Raw genomic sequence first — 19,588 nt, 5'->3', positions numbered from 1 at the left:
AGCCAACATACTTAGGAACTCATGTATTGCAGTTGACACTAGCAGTGGGCAATGAGACCCCCAGACTTGACCACCTTGCTTTGTTGAACTGGTGTGAATTTGTAACGTGTTCTGGCTAAGCATACTATTTTTCCTTGCAATTCGCCCCATAGGACACATGTGCATCCAATATATGCTCTTAATGAGGGTTTGTTGTGGCTCTTCCTTATCTGCTTTGCTAACAGAACCTTTATCACTACACATACTGCATATGGTAGGGGCCAGTAAGACCCACATAAGTTTTTGTTTCCATGTTTTTGTTATAATGGCCTGTTCTCATCTTGCGATCTTTGGAGACACCTCATCTTCCTTGTCTCCTGCATCCTGAAGTATACATTTTGTTCTATCCAGGGCCCACACACCAGTAATTCCCAACATGGTGGCCTCCGTGTGCTTCAGGTGCAATGGGGACTTGGATGCCAGCCTTATCAGTAGACATCCTTAGGCACTCGTGAGCTGGGCATTCACTCGCTGAGTTCCATTCAAGGATTTTCATACATAACACCTTGATTGTTCCAGCTTGGTTTCCTAAGGCTGCTCATTGGTATGATCTTTTTGTCATTCTTTCTGCTGCGTGTCCTGTTCATGGGCTCCAACAGCTCCTTTATATTCGACTTCAGTTGTTTTTCTGTGTGGTCAATGGCTCCTGCCTTTCTGCCTACAACACCTGTGGCTGCTGAATACGGTCACAGGAAATTAACACCACCCAGGACACAGTATAAAGACCTCTGGCATTTGTTTCATAACTTACAAAAATTCCTGGACCTAAGGGGAATCCCTGCCCTCCTTCACTGGCTTTCTTACTTTTTGCCTCATAGGATTAGCATGTGATTTAAATTTGTTCATAGTATAGATTACTCAAACATGGATAGTTTCCTGTATACTTTCACTCCCTATTCCCTTTCTGTTAAGTAATTTCTACACATTTTTCTAGAGATATTCCAATTTATAAATACTTTTGCTTTTTGGTTTTAACCTTAGTGCCCTTGTGAAATTTCAGATCATCTACATAAACTGAATGTCCATCACAAACATCACAAAAACCTGTAGAACCAAGCATATTCCCATGCATGTATGCTCTTAAAATAATCGCACGTTCTATCCCAATTTTGCTGATGGTACACCTCAATGCAACAATAGCAATTAGCAGCAGAGTCTTTTCTCTTGTATTGTGTTCTCATTAATCTTAGCGATTTCAGATTCCCATACTAGAGATAACATTCCCACATGACTTTAGGTAAATCTTAACTATTCTCTGAGTGTGGATGTGTATGGAAAGTTATGGTGAAGATTTTTGTGCCATTTATGTGCTTTGGTAATATGCTTCCATGCCTGCAGCACATTGGACATATTCTGAGCTCAGGTACCAAATGTTGGTTTGCAGATTTTTTGGATATTTGTATGTGTCTTTGACTTTGCTGTCAGAATATTTTTCTGTGTCAAAGCACAGTATAGTGTGTAGAGTCAACCAGAAGGACACATTTTCATGGAGGTGTGTAAACCTCTCTGGTATTACCAGTGTTCTTGATGCATGTATGACTATGCATGTTTGTGTGCATGAATGAGTGTAACAACCTAGTGATTCCTTGCAACTACAGTAGTGAAGAATATTAGCCAAACACTCATCAAATGTTGCACATGGGCCTGCCACTGCTATTGCCTCCATCTGGCTTGAATCCTGTGTCGTTTTGACTGTTATTGCATGCCCTATGTCGTTGATGTCCAGTATGGATTGATGCACACTGTATTTACAGTGGTTGGTAGCTGCAGACTCATCTGGATCTAGTTTCCGCTAAGTTGTGTTTTATCCTGACAGCAAAGTGCTAACATTCCCTTTAATCCTGTTTTATAATGCTCAAAGATACTCTAATGCCCATTGTCCTTCAGTAGATGTAGGAAAGTTGTCTGATTAGTTTCTGCATATGCATAGGATTTTTTCTTCCTTTTCTTCTTTTTGCCAGTCCTGGTGCGTAAACTCAGGGCCTGAGCACTGTCCCTGACTTCTTCGTGCTCAAGGCTACTAGCACTCTACCACTTGAGCAATAGTGCCACTTCTGGGTTTTTCTATTGTTGTGGTTTCATAAATACCAGGCAAGCAATCTACCACTGGGGATTTTCCCAGCCAATGTACAGGATTTTTTAAGACACTCAATAAAGTGTTGCTGGACATTTATTTCATGGTGGTAAAATGTGTCTGGTTGTATTAAACCACTACCTAACCTCATAATAAGGAAAACAAAAGGCTTTCATTCTGTAATCTGGAACATGTCAATCATTCCCACTTTCATACATATTGTCACAGATGGCATAGTCAGAGCCACTAGACAAGACAAAGAAATTTCATCATGATAGAGAAAAAATGTTTCAAGATTGTAAGTGTCTACAGATTATCTGAATTCATATCTGGAATAACTGGAATAGTACCCCTCAATCTTTTCAGAATACCAAACATGAATGCAATAACTTAATATTTGTCTGCAAAACCAACTGAGAAAGGTTATATGATGAATGAAAACTCCTTGTCTGGTCAAGAGGAACCAATTATTGTCCTGCTGCTGACTTCAGTCATGTTGTTGAAGAGTGGGATGCATAGACCAGGCCATGGTTCACTGTCCTCATTGTTTATAGGCCTGTGGTGAAAAAGAACATCCTAATGGGATAATGGAGAAGCCATTGGTCAAGATAAGATATTCATGTGGCCTGCAAGGACAAAATATTAGGACATACATACACAGAAGGAGAGAGAGAGAGAGAAAGAGAGAGAGAGAGGAGATAAATGTGTGTTTCTATGTGGCTAGTGAAGAACATAAAATTTCCTCATGGGCATATCTCCAGTCACAAAATTCTTTCCTTTAGGCCTAAACTTCTAGTTTCTACCACTTCCTACTAGTAGAGTACTTTGAGTTTATAAATGTATGGAAATACAAATTCATATAGGAAATTGGTCTCTCATGCTTCATCATGAATGTGAGATGAAGAGACATGAATTGGTAGGCAAAGGCAGGCACCAGTACTGGTCAACAGGAAGAATGAGTAAAGCAAAACAAAGAAGGCCAGTTGAAAAGAAAGAAAAACATGGAAATTGACTTAGCACAGGGAAGCTGAAAGCAGAAGACAATAAATGCACTAAAACCAAATAGCACATAACAAAGAAGACAACACAAAACAGAAGCCAGATGTTCAGCCATAATTTTAATTTCTCCCATATAATCATTATCAATAACACCTGGATAAACAATCATTCCTTTCATAGTCAAGCTGGACCTGCTCAACACCAACCCTGCTGTCCCATGAGGCAAAGGCTTGACAAACTATCATTTAGCCCCTGTCTGATCTCAAATAACTTATCTGTCCTTGCCCCAGAAGTAGGAAGCTTCCTGCAGGATTTAGTTGGACATTCATTAATTTGTCCATAAGCAATTTCTGGGCAATTAATTTGTTGTTGAACATCAGAATATCTACCTGCAACCACCAGCATGTCATAGGCTAGAGATATGTTGCTGCGGTTATTGTATTTTGCCACCTCATCAGAACTTTCCGTCCATTCTGCAGTCTATAACAAATAATATCCCCCATTGAGGCAAGCCTGAGCAATTGTCTTCCAATCCTCTGGGCACAATGTCTGGTGAGCCAAACTATCAATCAAGGATAACGTGAAAGGAGCAGTTGCCCCATATTTCGTAGTAGAACTCGTAATTTCTTTCAATTCCTTAAAACGTGGATTACCATACTACTGGTTGCCTTTGTTTTCTAAGACAGGAAAAAGTTGGAAATCCCCTCCCTCTGCTCCGTTGCAGTCAATATAGCCTTTTGAACTGCAGACATAGTTGGAGGAGTCTGAATTAGGAGCAGTGGGCATTTACCTTCCCCATTTATCACAGAGCTGGGCATGGGGAAGGGTCGGTGCCCTGGAGGGTCTTTGTCTTTGTTACAGAGTGTCAAAAGACTAACACAGAATTTTTATACTTCTAACACTCTCACACTCTGATGGACATCCCTGTTCCTCTGCCATTGATACACAGAGGGTTTATTGTTCTTCTCAGACAATAATTTTATAGAAGCAATTTCAGTCTGATGATCAGTATCCAGACTCTTTCTAATCATTTTCCAAACAGAAAATGTCATGTTTTACTCTAATTTTTATCTGTTTTTTTTTAATTCTTGGATAACTTTTGCCATACCCCAAGTCCACTGTTCCCTCCTCCAGGAACCAGGGGCAGAGATTCTGTACAACCCCAAAAACTTCCTCTAGCCCCTTTGAACTAATCTTACAGCTTTTTCCTCAGGATGGTCCTATGTGCCCTCAGAAACACTCGTGTTTCGCACTCATTTTACATCTCCTTCCTTTTTTCTTTTTCTTATTCTTTTTCTCTTTCTATTTCCTTCACTTCAGCCCCCCCACCCTCCCACCGCTACTACACTTCTTGGTCCCTTTACCTGCTTGCTTCTCTGTGCGAGAAGTCCTTCCAATGATTTCCTCTGGTCCCTGTTCGGGCAACAGTTGCTGCGCGTCAGCCATAGCTTGAACAAGGATTCCAAGCGGCAAGGGATGCAGGAGACACAGAGAGGCTGATGACACAACTCTGTTTATTTCAGCAAACCCTTTAGTTTCATACACCTTCTATATTTCTCATAAGTTTGCATAATGCTCTCCTAGGATCCACTGCTGGGTAAAGTACAGACAGCAGATCCTTCCTCATTCTATTTCTACCAATCCTTGTCTTCCATGCCTTCCCCGACAAGCCCCCAGGCCCAGAAGTTGATCAAATCCCTTCCCCAAGACAAATGGGCAAACATATGCAGTCCTGAGGGTTGGAGTCAACGGAGGTGGTGCCTTTGCTCACACCTTGCCAGCTCCTGGCACCTCCAGGTCAGTAACAATTATTAAATGAAACGCTCAATACAGTTTAATGAATTCAGGTCGAATGGCACCTGGACTTACCTGTAGCACTTGTGAAGTCCTAGTAGTTTTTAGTACTTTGCATCAATGTTCCCTTTGCTTTCCTCAGAGGCTCCTTTAGGGAGGGCAAACCATCATGGTTTAAGTTGCTGGCCAGGACCTGCTGCCTGTATTGGTTGATGCTACAGGTAGTCCCAAGAGTGCTTTGCTGCCAGGCACCAGCATCTGGTTCTTGGGAAACAAATGGTTCCCTATGCAGAAGTTTCAAATCGTTTCCTATGCAGGATCTCTTTGAAAGTATGCAGGGGAGCCTTAAATTGGGCTTCTTCATTGCATATTGGAGTCCCTGAAGCAGTCTGTCTTGCTTTCTTGTTTGTATTACTTTTTCTCCATAAAATCTAGACTGTCCTAAATACCTGAGTTTGGATCCTCCGCATCATCCAGTCTGCTCTGTAGGCTCTCTTCTATGTTTTCCATCTCCCTTCCTTCTGACTGGACATTCTTCATGGCTTTCATCACTCTGCTGTGGTTTGTCTTTTACATCCTATATGGTCTTCTTCATTAACTTGGTTGAGTGCTGTCTCGCATTCCTTTAGCTGAGTAGCTCTCCTTTCATAGGAATCCTTTTCCTTCTGTTGGAGTTTGTTTAGCTTTCTGTTTGTGGAAGACACGAGTTCCTCTATTAATTTTTGCTTGGCTTCACCTGATTCACATATTAATCTTTGGTTAGGCTCCTCCTGCTCTTTGGTTTGCCTCCTCATGCTCTAGAATACTTGTCTGAAGCAATTCATACTTTTCATTTATCATTTCTATAGCAGAGTTTGTAGAGCATCTTGAGGGCTCTAGGAATTTGATTGACTGCTCTATTTCCTCTTATTTTGAGTGGTGAGTTGAGATTCCCTGATTGATTTCCATTTTTCTTGTGTTTTTCTGCCCATTTGGGTAGGAAAGCAAATCCCAAAGCACACCAGAACATGATTTAAGACCTGAACGAAACTTGATCAGATCCTATAGTATAGATCTTAGAGGTAAACAATCATAGATAGGCAAATTCCCTTGCTCCTTTTCGGTATGTAGAAACAGATGTAGTGTCCGTGCAGACAACTATTTTAGGGAAAAAACCAATCCTTATCCCTGTATTTAGCAGTTGGATTATATAGAGTTATAACCATCAAGAAGTCTTTTCTTATTTTTCTTATGTTCTATCTGAATTGATAGGATTGTTCTGAAGCCTTTTGACTCACTCAAATTGAACAAAAACCAGGGAGCAATGGACTATGAAGGTGCTAGAAGTAAATTTAGGATGAGAAGTTAAGAGCAGCATAATGAAGGGAGTAAAAGGAACAGAGGGATTTAGATTTTAATGAAGTGTAATGAAAAAGTGGAAAAGAATAAAACAGAAAAAACATTAACCAAAAAACAGCCATAAAGCAACAGTAAAAACAAAAAGGTTACAGTCAAAAAGGCAATAAAAACAAAAAGACAAACAAATGAAGACCTATGTAGCTATAGAAGAATACTACTAAATTTGAGTGTTCTAATTGTGAGAAGCAGAGGTTTCTGGTATGCTGAGGGTGAATTTGGTCAGTATCTAATAGGAATGGAAGCCTAGTTAGTACTGTTGTCCATGTAACTAAGGATGAGGAATAAATAGCAGAATTTAAAGAAATAAAATATCTGAATTAAAAGGAAAATCATATGAAAAAAAGAATGATAAATGAAAATGTAAGAGGAGACAGAAGAAAAAGAAAGAAAAAGTTGGGAAGTGAGAACCAAGGTAAAAAAATGATTAAAAATTCAATATAGGAAGAAATAAAAATGATGAAAAATAGACAAAAATTGAGGTTATAATAGTTAAAAAGAAGTCTTCCTTGTGTCTTTCATGTCCTGGTTTCCCCTGCTTTCCTTGGGTTGGTCAGTTTATCTGTGCCTTTGCTGGATTAAGTGTCTTATAATTTGCAGGTGGGAGTCTGCTGTCACCCTCCATCCAAGCTAGTTTATGTAGTTGCTGTGGTTTTCAGGTAGGAGTTGGTTGTTCTCTGTAACTGGGTGTTCCTAGTCAGTCTGTCTGGGAACCGTGCTTTCTCCCAGTCTGTTTGCAGAGGTGCGTTTTCAGCTCGCTAGGAGCTACTCTCTGCTTTTTATTTTATTTTAACATTTAGAAACTCCTACATCCAGCTCAGCTGCAGATCTGCAGGGGGGCAGGCGTACCTCTTGCTGTGTTTTTCATCCCAGTTATGATCTACCAGCTCACCAGTGTAAGACTGCCTGGCAAAATAACTGAAACAACAGCAATATTCTCAACACACACTCACAACAGAGGAAGTTGACAGGGGAATGGCTCCAGAGCAGACTCCTGCTCATGTCCACAAGATTGCAGCGGCAGAGTTTGTTTCCCAGAGTGCTAAGCTATTGCTAGGAAGTTATGACCTCGTTTTCCACTGGGTGACACAAGAGAGCCACAGAAATTAGCAATGCTTTTGCTGTGGTTTATGGTTGTTTTGTCCCTGAGACTCATTTCGGGGTAAGCACCAAAAACAAGCCATAAGGAGACCTGTGACTCAAGTGGGAGAGCATTAGCCTTGAGCACAAAAGTTCAGAAACAGCACACAGATGTTGAGTTCAAGGCCCAAGTCTGCCATATGTACACAAAAAAAGATCACATATAAATATCAGGATGCATTTTGGTGGATAGAAAAATGGCATGGTGATTTATACAAATTTATTAACTGCTACTTTATACAAAATTTCTTTAAACTCAGTGCCTCTGGATAAGCATCTTGATAACTACATCCTCTAGGATGCAGTTTGAAAATTTAAACATGTGTGATCTCCAGTTTTTCTAACTGCCTCTAAACCAGGATACATACTTAAAACAAAATACTCTATCTCCTCCATTAACTTAACAAGTGTAGCCAAGAACCACGAGGAAATGAACAAGGCTGAGAAAAAGTAAAATTTCAAGTATTGTTTGTAAGCATCATAAATACGTGAGTCATATGCCACCATACCACTGTGTGAGTCAATGTCTCACAAACCTTTTCCCAGGTTATCTTCCCTTTTTTCTTGATCAAAATGGAGTTGTGGGGCTGGTGATATGGCCTAGTGGCAAGAGTGCTTGACTTGTATACATGAGGTCCCTGGGGTCGATTCCTCAGCACCACATATACAGAAAATGGCCAGAAAGGGCGCTATGGCTCAAGTGGCAGAGTGCTGGCCTTGAGCAAAAAGAAGCCAGGGGCAGTGCTCAGGCCCTGCGTTCCCGGCCTAGTACTGGCCAAAAAAAAAAAAAAAAAAATGGAGTTGTGCTCACACTAGCAGTTATAGAATGCATGTTTTATGTATAATATTTGCAAGTTTGATCAGGATTTTGAAATGAAATGTACACCATAAATTTATTTCATTTAATACGTTAGCTGATTTAGAGAAGACCTTTAGATAAAACATTTAGTAATAGTAGTAAAGCCAGCATCTCTCAAGGAATATTTGATCAATACATCATCAACCATTGTTTGATCAAATCAAGGCCAAATTTCCTCGGTAAGGGATCACCTTGTCACATCCCTGTTCTCAGTCAATATCCACCGTATCCATATCAACTAGCTCCGAAAGGATAAATTGTTGGGGATTCATCTTGGCCTTAATGGTAGAAGGGCGAGGAGAGGGCTCCCGAGACACCGCCCTTCCTCCAGCCCTGGGACAGTGGGGAAGCGAGCCACCCCTATCTCCTTCTGGGTCCGGAACCAGATGGGGTAGCTTTGAGACCATCCCCCACCTCGTGCCAGTGAGCACCTGTGCTCTCTTTTTGTGGGCTTTGCCCAGAGGGCAGTACTATGGGATGTGACGTTAGCCCATGAGGGAGGTCCTTGGGAGCTTCTCTTGGATGAACAAGCTCGCCAGCCTATCGCCAGCTCAGGCTCAATACTCATCATCACTACTATATTACTGTGAGCCCCTCCCGATTAAATTGGATTCCTCTCCGAAGCGTCTCCGAGATCCGTCTGTGCCTGGCTTCCTTGGTGGGTAAGGAGGGAGGAAAAGGGGATCTCGTTCAGCCATGTGCACCTGAGGCTAGCCTGTGTCCCTTTGCTCCACCTTGGCTGCCCGCTGGTCAGGTGCCCAGAAGAGAGGGTGAAAAGGGGAGCACTGATAAGGGAGCAAACTTAACATCCCCAAACCAGGGGAGGTAAATCTAGTGCAGCAACAAATGACAGCTTTTGTAGCTGAAGCATATACTCACTGTCATCTAGCAGGAAAGAACTGCAGTTGAGATCTCAGCCAATATATTTGATTATAAGGCACCCATGCTAGGAACTATGTCATACTCTCTGATGGTTACCATTCAATATTGTGTAATTTTGCTATTTCACACTCTAAACCTAAATCAATGAATCTTCAAAGAAATGCACAAACATCCCACATACATATACACACTATTTTGTTAACCAGTGCCTTGATCTATGTAAATTCAATAATCATCCTTTGTTGTTGTTGTCTTTCAAATTTTTATTATCAAACTGATGTACAGAGAGGTTACAGTTTCATACGTTAGGCATTGGATACATTTCTTGTACTGTTTGTTACCTCGTCCCTCATATTCCCCCCTCTTCCTCTTTTCTCTTCCCCCCCATGAGGTGTTCAGTTCACTTACACTAAACAGTTTTGAAAGTATTGCTTTTGTAGTTGTTTGGTTTTTTTTTTACCCTGTGTCTCTCAATTTTGGTATTCCTTTCCAATTTCCTAGTTCTAATACCAGTATACGTGGTTTCCAATGTACTCAGATAAGATTACAGAGATACTGTAGGTAAAACCACAGGAAGGTGATACAAGAATATCATCAATAATAGAAGCTACAAATACACATGGGACGTTGAAAGTAGTTACAACTGTGATATAACAATTGTCTCCATAACATGGAGTTCATTTCACTCAGCATTATCTTAGGTGATCATAAGGGTATAGCTATTGGGCTCTTGTGATGCTCTTCTATGACTTGCCTAAACCTGTACTAATTATTCCCAATAAGGGAGTACTCTATTTTTATAATTTATTTTAGGCTAAAACTGAAAGTTGACATGAATATCAAGAAAAATACCATTAATAAATGAAGCTAATTCTAAGTCCTACTTAACTTGCCTTGTTCTTTCAATTGCCTGCTGGGCCAGCTGGCAGGGAAACAGGAATCCTGACTGAGGGGCGGCGGGGATAAGGAAAAGGAAAAATAAGGCAAGAGAAAAAAGACAAGAGACAAAGATGGGGTACGGGAGGTCTGCAGCCGTAAGGTTGAACCTCAAGACTGCAGCAACAGTTTATTCTTAACTTCCAGCTTATATGCAGTTTTGGAACCAGAGAATAGCATAGGGTTGTTAAAATTTAAGAACACACAGGGGCTTTGAAGTTCACAAACATTTGATTATAGTAAACACAGGAAAAGGTAGATTAACATAGGAATCTACTCCAGCGGACATAGCAAGGTGCAGACAATGGCAAAGCAATTCCAGATAGTGGCCGTGAGCAAAGGTCCTTGCATCTGGTACATCCTAGCGATAACAGCACAGCCAGAAGTAAGAATGAATCTAGCTGCAAGTTTGGCTCCCGACATCTTGGTGACATTGGCACAGCCAGAGGTCAGGATGAACTTAGCTGCTAGCTCAGCTCCCGACACAATTGCAACTCTCTCTTCTGAGATTCATTCTCATTCTTACATTTTCACCTGTTTTTATTACCTCCTAATCCTTTTTTTTTTTTTTTTTTTTTGGCCAGTCCTGGGCCTTGGACTCAGGGCCTGAGCACTGTCCCTGGCTTCTTCCCGCTCAAGGCTAGCACTCCGCCACTTGAGCCACAGCGCCGCTTCTGGCCGTTTTCTGTATATGTGGTGTTGGGGAATCGAACCTAGGGCCTCGTGTATCCGAGGCAGGCACTCTTGCCACTAGGCTATATCCCCAGCCCCCTAATCCTAATTAGTGAAAGTAAATGGGAAAATTAGATAATGTTCTCCAAACTATATTACGCCATTTAGGAAAAAATTCAGGAGGGATCTATGTAAAGAAAGAAATAGGAAATGATTTGGACTGTGTATACAAAGACTAGAGCATAATTGTTAGTTTACAGTAGCAGGCATTCATTTTATTATGTGCCATAAGTATAACTTTAATTTGCAATCTGGTTGTGTAAACAGCACAGTGGCATGCCTTCTGGATTCTGCAGTGTGTATGAGGAGGCATTGAACCAAGAGCACTATGGGTGGGAGGCATTGCCTTAACAGGAGTTATTTCTGCAACCAGCTGTCAAATACCAAAAAGGGGGACACAGCTCTGAGAGGAAGAATGAAATGTGATTCTGCCGGTAAAAAAAGTAAAACCTTTTTCTCTATTTAAGTGCATGGGTTTGTTCTAGAAAGTATGACGATATTTAAAGACAACGCCTTAGGTCTGTCCGTCTACAGGCAGAACATCATTGCTTTCCCATGTCACTGCTTTCAGGGACAGAGGTCAGGCGTTTAGTCTTAGAAATGCTTAAATCTAATCTGTAGACATGTCAGTGCACAAAAACGACGATGTTTTTGAGTCGGACAACACCCACTGGTGGGAAAGCAAGGGGAATCTTGGGGAAGTGTGCAACAAGTCCTCTGAATGTGAAAACCTTACTGTACTCCATGAAGGGCTGACATCAGAAAAAGTCGCTAGAGATGAACATGGACAGGAAAACTCCATTTATGGTCCCACCCATGGTTCCAATAGGAGTTTTCAACTATACTCTTAACCATCTAGAGAAAGACATTTCAGCATATGAGGTGAAGCCCTACAGCAGGGCTGAAGGTTGAGAATGAGTTCCAGAAGAGTGCCAGCAAGGCCCGGCCCCCCAGGACCCATGCCCAGGAGGCTCCGAAGGAGATCGCCCCAAGCTGCCTAATGAGCAGTCGGGCCCCAGGAGGAGGCCAAACCCATCCACGTGCTTCTCCAGGAGACACCCAAAAGAGGACATCAACCGCACCCTAACTACCTAACTGGGAAACCGGCTTGCGCTCCGGACCTCTATAAGGCCCTGGGTCACAAACATTTGCCAGCAGGAAGGAAGAATTGTCTGTCGTAAGAAGGGGTCTAAAGACCCGGACGCCAGACTTCAGAGTCATGGTCTGGAGCTAGCAGCATTACCTTTATTCTTTGGCATGGTGCTAAGAGCAAACAAGGTGGGGGGAGACTGGAAATGCTCTTGGACCATGGCTGTGACTCTTTTCCCACTTGGACTGCCAATCCAGGCTGAAAGTCCTCAGCTCTCCCAAGACCAAGGCAGTTAATGCTTCTGTCTGATGGACAGCGTGCTTGTAAGACACAGAAGGCAATGGAGGCTGTACGGGAGCCAATGAGGCTGGACAGAAGCCAATCCGAGCAGATGGACGGGTATCTGCTTCCTCATGTGTCATGATCTTGCAGAGCCCACATGTGGCCAGGCACCACACTCTTGCCACCCAGCGCTGTGCATCCTCCAGAGTCCACCCCTCCCCCTTGCCAGGATCTCCTGTGATGGAGGTGGCCCATGTGCCCATCCCTCCCTTGCCACATCCCATGCCTTCCCCGGCCAGCACCCTCCCTTGGCACCCAGGCTGCCCCAGGGAATCGCTATCCACACGGAGGGTGCCCTCATCCTCTGCACCCAAGACCTGGAAGACAAGTCAAATACCCCTGTGCATTCAGCTTCACTCCCTTCTCAAGCCTACCCTGAATATTTCCCCCTTTCTTCCCCAGCCAAGAGGAGAGAGGCCCTCCCAGACAGCCTCCACCCCACCTCTTCTCCTTGCTTCCCAGGGTTTCTCACAATCTCCATATCCCTCCACACCCCAGTAGATCCAAGAAACCCACTGCCCATCATTCCTGGGGGGATTCCCAGGCTTCCCTTCTTTCCCTATGCTGCTCCCAGCCTCTCCATCACCTCCACACCATGGAAGGCTCCCAGAACTCTGTTCTTCTCCCCTCCTGTCCTCTGTCTTCCCATGAGGGCTCCCAACTTCCCAGTGGCCTGGCATACTTTCCCAGGACAGTTCTCATCCTTACCCTCTCCTCCCATCCTCACCGACCTGGGGATTCTAATACCCTTCCCACCCACCTACTGGCTTGAAACGTTCCAAGATGACTCCGAAATTCCATTTCTCTCCTCCAGTCCCTTCTCAGGATGCATTTTGTCCTCTCGCTCTCCTCCCCCTCCCTTGACCTCTCTTACCTTCCTAGGGTGGAGCCCCAGCTCCCTATGATCTTCCCTTCTTCTTTTCCCTGTCCTTTCCTTCCTCTCCCCTAAAAATGACCTGGGAGGCAACATTAAAGGGGACAAAGGAGTTTTATTAGTTAGCCTGCAACTGCCTTTTCCTGGGCTACCACAGAACTAGGCACAGATGCAGGAACCAATGGTGTGACATTTGTTTTTGTTTTCTTTCTCTCTTCCTCTCCACAGACCTCTCCTTTCTGAATGCCCCTTAGTGCTTTAATAGGTCTTTGTTTAGCAGGCTTCTTGGCTTTCTGCAGCCCTCTCTTTTCCATTGGTCTCTGGGCTCTGCTTTTGGAGTAGACCTTCCGCAGGCCTTGGTGCTCCCCAAACATATTGGAGCTCCACAGACCTGCTCTTGGGCTTCTGCGCTGAACCTCAGGCTGGGACTGGGCTCTTCTGTCCACAGGGCTGGCCTCACCTCCAGCCTGCAGAGGGAAGGGCACTGCTGTGCCCCTCTTGCTGGCTTGTCTTGCAGCCTTCCTTTCCAGGTCTCTCCCTCTCCTTTTGGAACAGCTGCCCTATTATATCCTGTTGCCCTCTCCCCAGGTGGTCCCCAGGGGAGGGATGGATTTGTTGCCCCACAGGTTCTCCACCCTTCCATCCCTGGGCAGCTCCCAGCCTCCCCTTCTTCTGCCCTCTGCTAACAAACCAGAGGGCTCCCAGCCACCCTTTATCCTCTCTGTAGCCACCATCAGAAATTGGGTCCCAGGCCTTGCTTCCCATGCTACCCCAACCCACTCTCACTTCCTCTCCACACCGTGAACACTTTCCACTTGCAGCCTTTGCCTGTGGGGCCTATGTCCATTCCCCCTCTCCACCTTCATTACCACGCTTGGAGAATTCTAGTGGCTCATATGTCCCCTTAGTCCTTTCCTGCCTGTGCCCTCTATCACAAGTCAAGCTGAGTGATATCACTTGAAACCCACAGTAAACCTGAGGCAAAAGAGAGATGGGGGAACTGAGGCAGAGTAGAAGAAGCAAGTGTGTGGTGATGGCACACCCGAGTGTCCATGAAGGTAATACCTCTCCCTTTCCTGAACACCCTGGGGTAGGAATGAGATAGCCTCATGAGAACTATGACTATGTCCAGGAAAGCTGAGTGTGTACTGTCCATGGACAATGCCTCAAGACAGTGGAAAACGGATGGTTTTGTAATTGCTTATCTTCTGATTGATTAAACACATTGAGTACTGCATGTTTGACTTCCTGCAGTAATCTTGTGTAAAGATAGGACAGAGGCCTGTGTGAATTTATCTTACTGCTTTCTGAAATCCTGCTTACTGCCTCTTGGAGAGTATCTTGTGATCTGTAACCAAGCCTGCACCTAGGAAACTGCACTCTAGCAAGAGGCTATTGAATTCTGTCGGCCGATTAAACATATTCCTCACCTTCCATGGTGATATTAAATATAGATACGGGTATGGAATATCACTGCATAGAGAATGCTTCATTTCCCTTCCATACTGTCTGCTGGTTGCACCCGGGTTGTGGTGCCCCAAGGGAAACTGTAGAAAGAGTTCTGGATGACAATTACTCATAGGTAGGTAATGCTTGGCACCCCTGCTTTGGATAATTCCATGTGGACACTAATTTTTCTCCTCTGTGTGTTGTTCCTCAAATGGGACAGACTCTCAAGGGAACCACAACTACAGCAAAAAATATATAAGGTTATTTAAATGCTAGGAGAATCTCCGTGTAAGGTATTCCAAGAACACTCACTGCGTGCTTTGCAGAAAACAGTATCTCTACTCAAATGATGGGGCCATGGAGACACACCAAAAGTAAGGAATCATGTCCCTGAATTGGTCCAGTTCTTTTCTTTATATAGCACAATGCTGTACCCAAATACAATGGACAAAAGGGATATTTTAAACCTCCCTTCTTCACCTCCATCATCTATGTTTCCCAGTTTTTCTGGAGGTCTCATGGTCTAGATTAAGGGCTAGAAGTAAGCTACCAACAAGGAAACATAAGTAGGATGTGATACACTTCCACAGGAGTAGATCTTCACTTGGGGTTCTGTTTGAGTTAATGCAGAGAATTTTGTCCTTTGACTTCCTTCAAGAAATAATGTGCCTCATTCCACTGTTTACTTGTTTTGAGAAGAGAAGATGAAAGCTTGGGTTATAGAGGTAGTGCTACCAATCTGCATTCTTCAGAGTTGTCTGACCACAACAGCTCAAGCTGGAACAGGATTTCTCATTGTATATTTCTGGTCTACACAGCTATTTTATCAATGGAATGGCTGTGTGGTCATCACCAGAGCAGCGGAAGGTGCCTTGAGTGTACAAGGAATTTGCAATCATGATATGATCTGTCCAGCTTGCTGTTGGAGACAATTACTGTTGCCTTCCCGGAATGTCATTCTGAAAATTTATTGCATTTCTTTTTGCTGTTGTAAAAGTATTCAGGATGATTATTCTACCTGTTGCAATATAAAACCAGATTCCTGCAAACTTTGATGACCTGACATCTTTCTAGTTCCTGAGGAAAGTTACTTTTTCCTCTTGTTTAGTGCCTTTGGCTATGACTTTGAGGACACTATTGAATAACAATAGGGTAAATGAGAATTATTGACATATTTCAGATTAGACTGATAATTTTCTTTGCCTTTTTTGTTATGATGTTAGCTGATACCACCATGTAACTTCTAACACCTAATTCATTTAGAGCTCATAAAAGTCTTCTGCTATTCCCATTAGTAACATATTCATCAACACTCCAATATCATTCTCAGAGATTTAGAAATATTAATGGTAAAATTCACATGGAATCATAAAAGTTTACCTGAAAATTCAAAAAAAAAACTCTGAAGGTTAAGAAAGGCAGAAATGGGCTGGGGATATAGCCTAGTGGCAATAGTGCCTGCCTCGGATACACGAGGCCCTAGGTTCGATTCCCCAGCACCACATATACAGAAAACGGCCAGAAGCGGCGCTGTGGCTCAAGTGGCGGAGTGCTAGCCTTGAGCGGGAAGAAGCCAGGGACAGTGCTCAGGCCCTGAGTCCAAGGCCCAGGACTGGCCAAAAAAAAAAAAAAAAAAAAAAAAAAAGAAAGGCAGAAGTAGTGTGGGAACTACAGAGCTTAAGTTTAAAAAAAATCATAACACAACAATGGAGAAAAGTAGGCCCAGAGACCAGTAGAACAGAATAGAACACTCTAGTATAAATGCACCCAACTACAGTTATCTAAAATTTGACAGGGAATCAAAAATATAGTATGGAGAAAGGACACCCTTTTCAATAAATGACTATGGGAAAATTCGATACTCATCTGTAACTGCATTCCTATCTGTCACTTTGTAAAATAGATCAAAGACTCCATGTGAGACATGAAACTGACATTGGAAGGAGTTGGCTAAATGTTAAAATTTACTGAAAGAAATACACACACACACGGGCAAACAAAATCATAGCATTGACATATGGGAATACATAAAGGTAAAGTTAAAAATGATAGTGCAGAATAATGTAATAGGTTCTTGGTATTTCTGTGACATGTAATGTGACATACCTATTTATAAATACATTGGACTTTGTTGGGAATTCTGTGTGTGTGTTTGTGTGTGTGTGTGTGTGTGTGTGTGAAATAGGTAGAAAGGACAGAACAAATCAATTATTTGTTCATTCCTTTGAAAATATCTTCCTTCTTAGGAAAGCTATGTGTGATCAGAATCTGGATGCATAAGGGTTGACCATGAAACATGTTCACATCCAGGTCCATGTCATTACCAGTATTGAGAAACCATCAAAGTATTCGCACTTTCCTCACTTTGTGAATAGCCAGGCGCTACCTTCTCAAAGCAAAGAGATCCTTGTGAGATTACCTGTCTGGCCTTTACCTTGTTTTCCTGCCTTTATTCCTGAAGGCATTGATGAGTGTATGTATGAATACTCATAAGCAGATCCCAGGGTGTTGGGGTCCATCTTCCCCCCTAGATGGAAGGGGCTTGATGCACCTCCCCCAGCTGGGGAATGTGGCCCTTCTACCCTCTCTACATTGGAATCCGGAGAAACCGGTTGGGCTTAAAAAGCCCCCCGACTCAGCCGGCAGCCAGCCCGGCGCCTACCAGCCCCGCCCTGGTTCGGTGCGCTCAGAGTGACAATAGCCCTTGGAGGTCAAGTGACAGCTCTTGGCCTATCGGAATCCTGGCCAACCCCCTTCCTTCAGAATCATCTCCCCTTGTCCTTCTCTCAATAAAGTTAGTTCGCTCTCAGAAGCCAACTCCGTGGTCTATGTACGCTAGCTCCCAGGGAAGGATAGCGGCCACATTACCACGTAGGTCACGCGCACACCAGGCCGGAGTGACCCCTACGTCTCACCCTAACTTACCTGCAGGGCCGAGGGTTAGGGGAGGAGGACGATACGGAGGGTAACAAGAGAGAAAGAAATAAGCATCCGAGCCGGGTCAGAGAAAAAACCCCAACACCAGGGGATCTTTTTCACCAAGGTGTGTGCTCCTCAATCATCCTTTCTCAGAAAATCCTGCATCCATGACCACTTCCAATCTGAAAATTCTTATTGCTGATGGGGATATAATATATGGATTCATAACTGTCATGTCTTGTGAGGAATTACAGCAACTATGGGAACAGTGAGTTGCTTATTGTCTTCCATTTCAGACCTGGATACCATACAAAGACCTGCTCAATCCCTGCAGATTGGTTTATTAAAAATATGGAAATTTTGTGTCAGTCCATGATGGATCTCCCTAAGGAATCATTACAAGATATCTGAAGAGAGGAAGAATAGACTGAGTAGATGGGAAACTTATCTCACCCAAAAGGTTCCCCTTACGTTGATTCTTACCTTTTAGAGAACGGAATTCTAAACAGAATTTCTATCATGGTAAGGGTGTTCTGCAAAGCTACAGTTCATGTAGCCATTACGTGTATGACTTTGATCTCTCTTTTCTCCCTGTGAAACCCATAAGGAGAATTATCAAAGTTTCTCTTCTCTAATTGCACTAGTGAATTTAAATGCAGAAAACTATAGGAATACCAGAGTTTCTGCAGTGGTGACCCATCACATCTCTTCCCTGGCCTTGTAAAATTGCCTTGTGTCAAGAGGCAACTTTCAGAAAACTATGTTGTGCTCAGGGAAATTGGAAAATTAGTATTTGCCTACATGTATTGTGTTGTAAAATTTTTCTGGGATTCCTTTTCAGCATCTACCCTTACCACAAGGGCACAAGCGTTATGCAGGTAAGGCCTTACCTGCATTATCAATTCATGCCAATACTGAAGTAGAGGTGAGGTAGTCCTGAGTTAATCTGCTCCTACGCAGTGTGTTTTTCATAGAGCACTTAAGACCTTGGCAGACCTATCGTTCAAACTTGACATCAAGCCCTGTCTTTCTGCCATGAATACAATGAACCTACCCAAGCTCACAGTGACAGGGAAAGGCTGGATCTAGAGGAATGCCATGCATGGTGTGTGAAATGTGTATGCAACATTTCCAGCAGTTGGCAGGAATTCAACTGCTTAAATGTGCAGAGATTTTTCAACTGTTCAAATGTCCACAAATTTCCAGTTTCTATCTGGATTGTTTATGATATGTTTTGGTTTTATCAGTCATGGAACATGAAGCAAGCACCTCATCTGTGCTTTCTAGCTTTTCTTTCCAGATCATTATCCAGAACCTATGGCTCAATTACATATTCTCCAAAATAATGAAATAATGTTCAGGAGGAAAACAGATATTTTTCCAGGTTATCCAGGAGAAAAATACTGAAATCCACCTTCTTCACTTCCTCTGGCCATAGTGGATAAGCCGATGTGATGGGTATTTATTCCTTCCACAAACAGGAATAGGCACTTAAAAACAGAACTTCTGAGTGCCCTAGTGATTTAAGGCTCAAAGAAGTAAGATATGTGGGGTGCAATGACTTTGCTTCTTATTTGCCTTTTTGTCCTAACTCAGGTCAAATGACTCACTTTCCCATGGGCTTCACCCATTCCCTATAGTATACTACCAATAATTTCATTAGTCCTGTGTTCCAAATCCATTGAGAAAACGCACACTAGCACAGATAACATATATTCTTATGTACATACATATATGGTCAGAAACTTGTTTCATTATGTATGCATGTGTACAGGTACACACATGTGTGTATGTCAGTAGATAAACATTCCACCCCATATATATGTACATATGAAAACATATATATATATAAATATATATATGTATATATATATATATATATGTGGGGAATGGCCCCTCACCAGAATAAATGCTGACTCTAGGTATGAAAAACAGAGCACATCCCTTAACACTAATATCCAAATATAATTATTATTGTCTGAAAATAAAGCTGAATCAATGGATGCCCTTAGAATTTAGTGTTTAGTGAATAATAATGACCACAGAAAAATTTGAATGTGATAT

This window comes from Perognathus longimembris, unplaced genomic scaffold (genome assembly GCF_023159225.1).
Source record: "Perognathus longimembris pacificus isolate PPM17 unplaced genomic scaffold, ASM2315922v1 HiC_scaffold_200, whole genome shotgun sequence".
In the NCBI taxonomy this organism is placed as follows: Eukaryota; Metazoa; Chordata; class Mammalia; order Rodentia; family Heteromyidae; genus Perognathus; species Perognathus longimembris.
The sequence above is the reverse complement of the archived record's forward strand: the minus strand, read 5'-3'. Positions refer to the sequence as shown.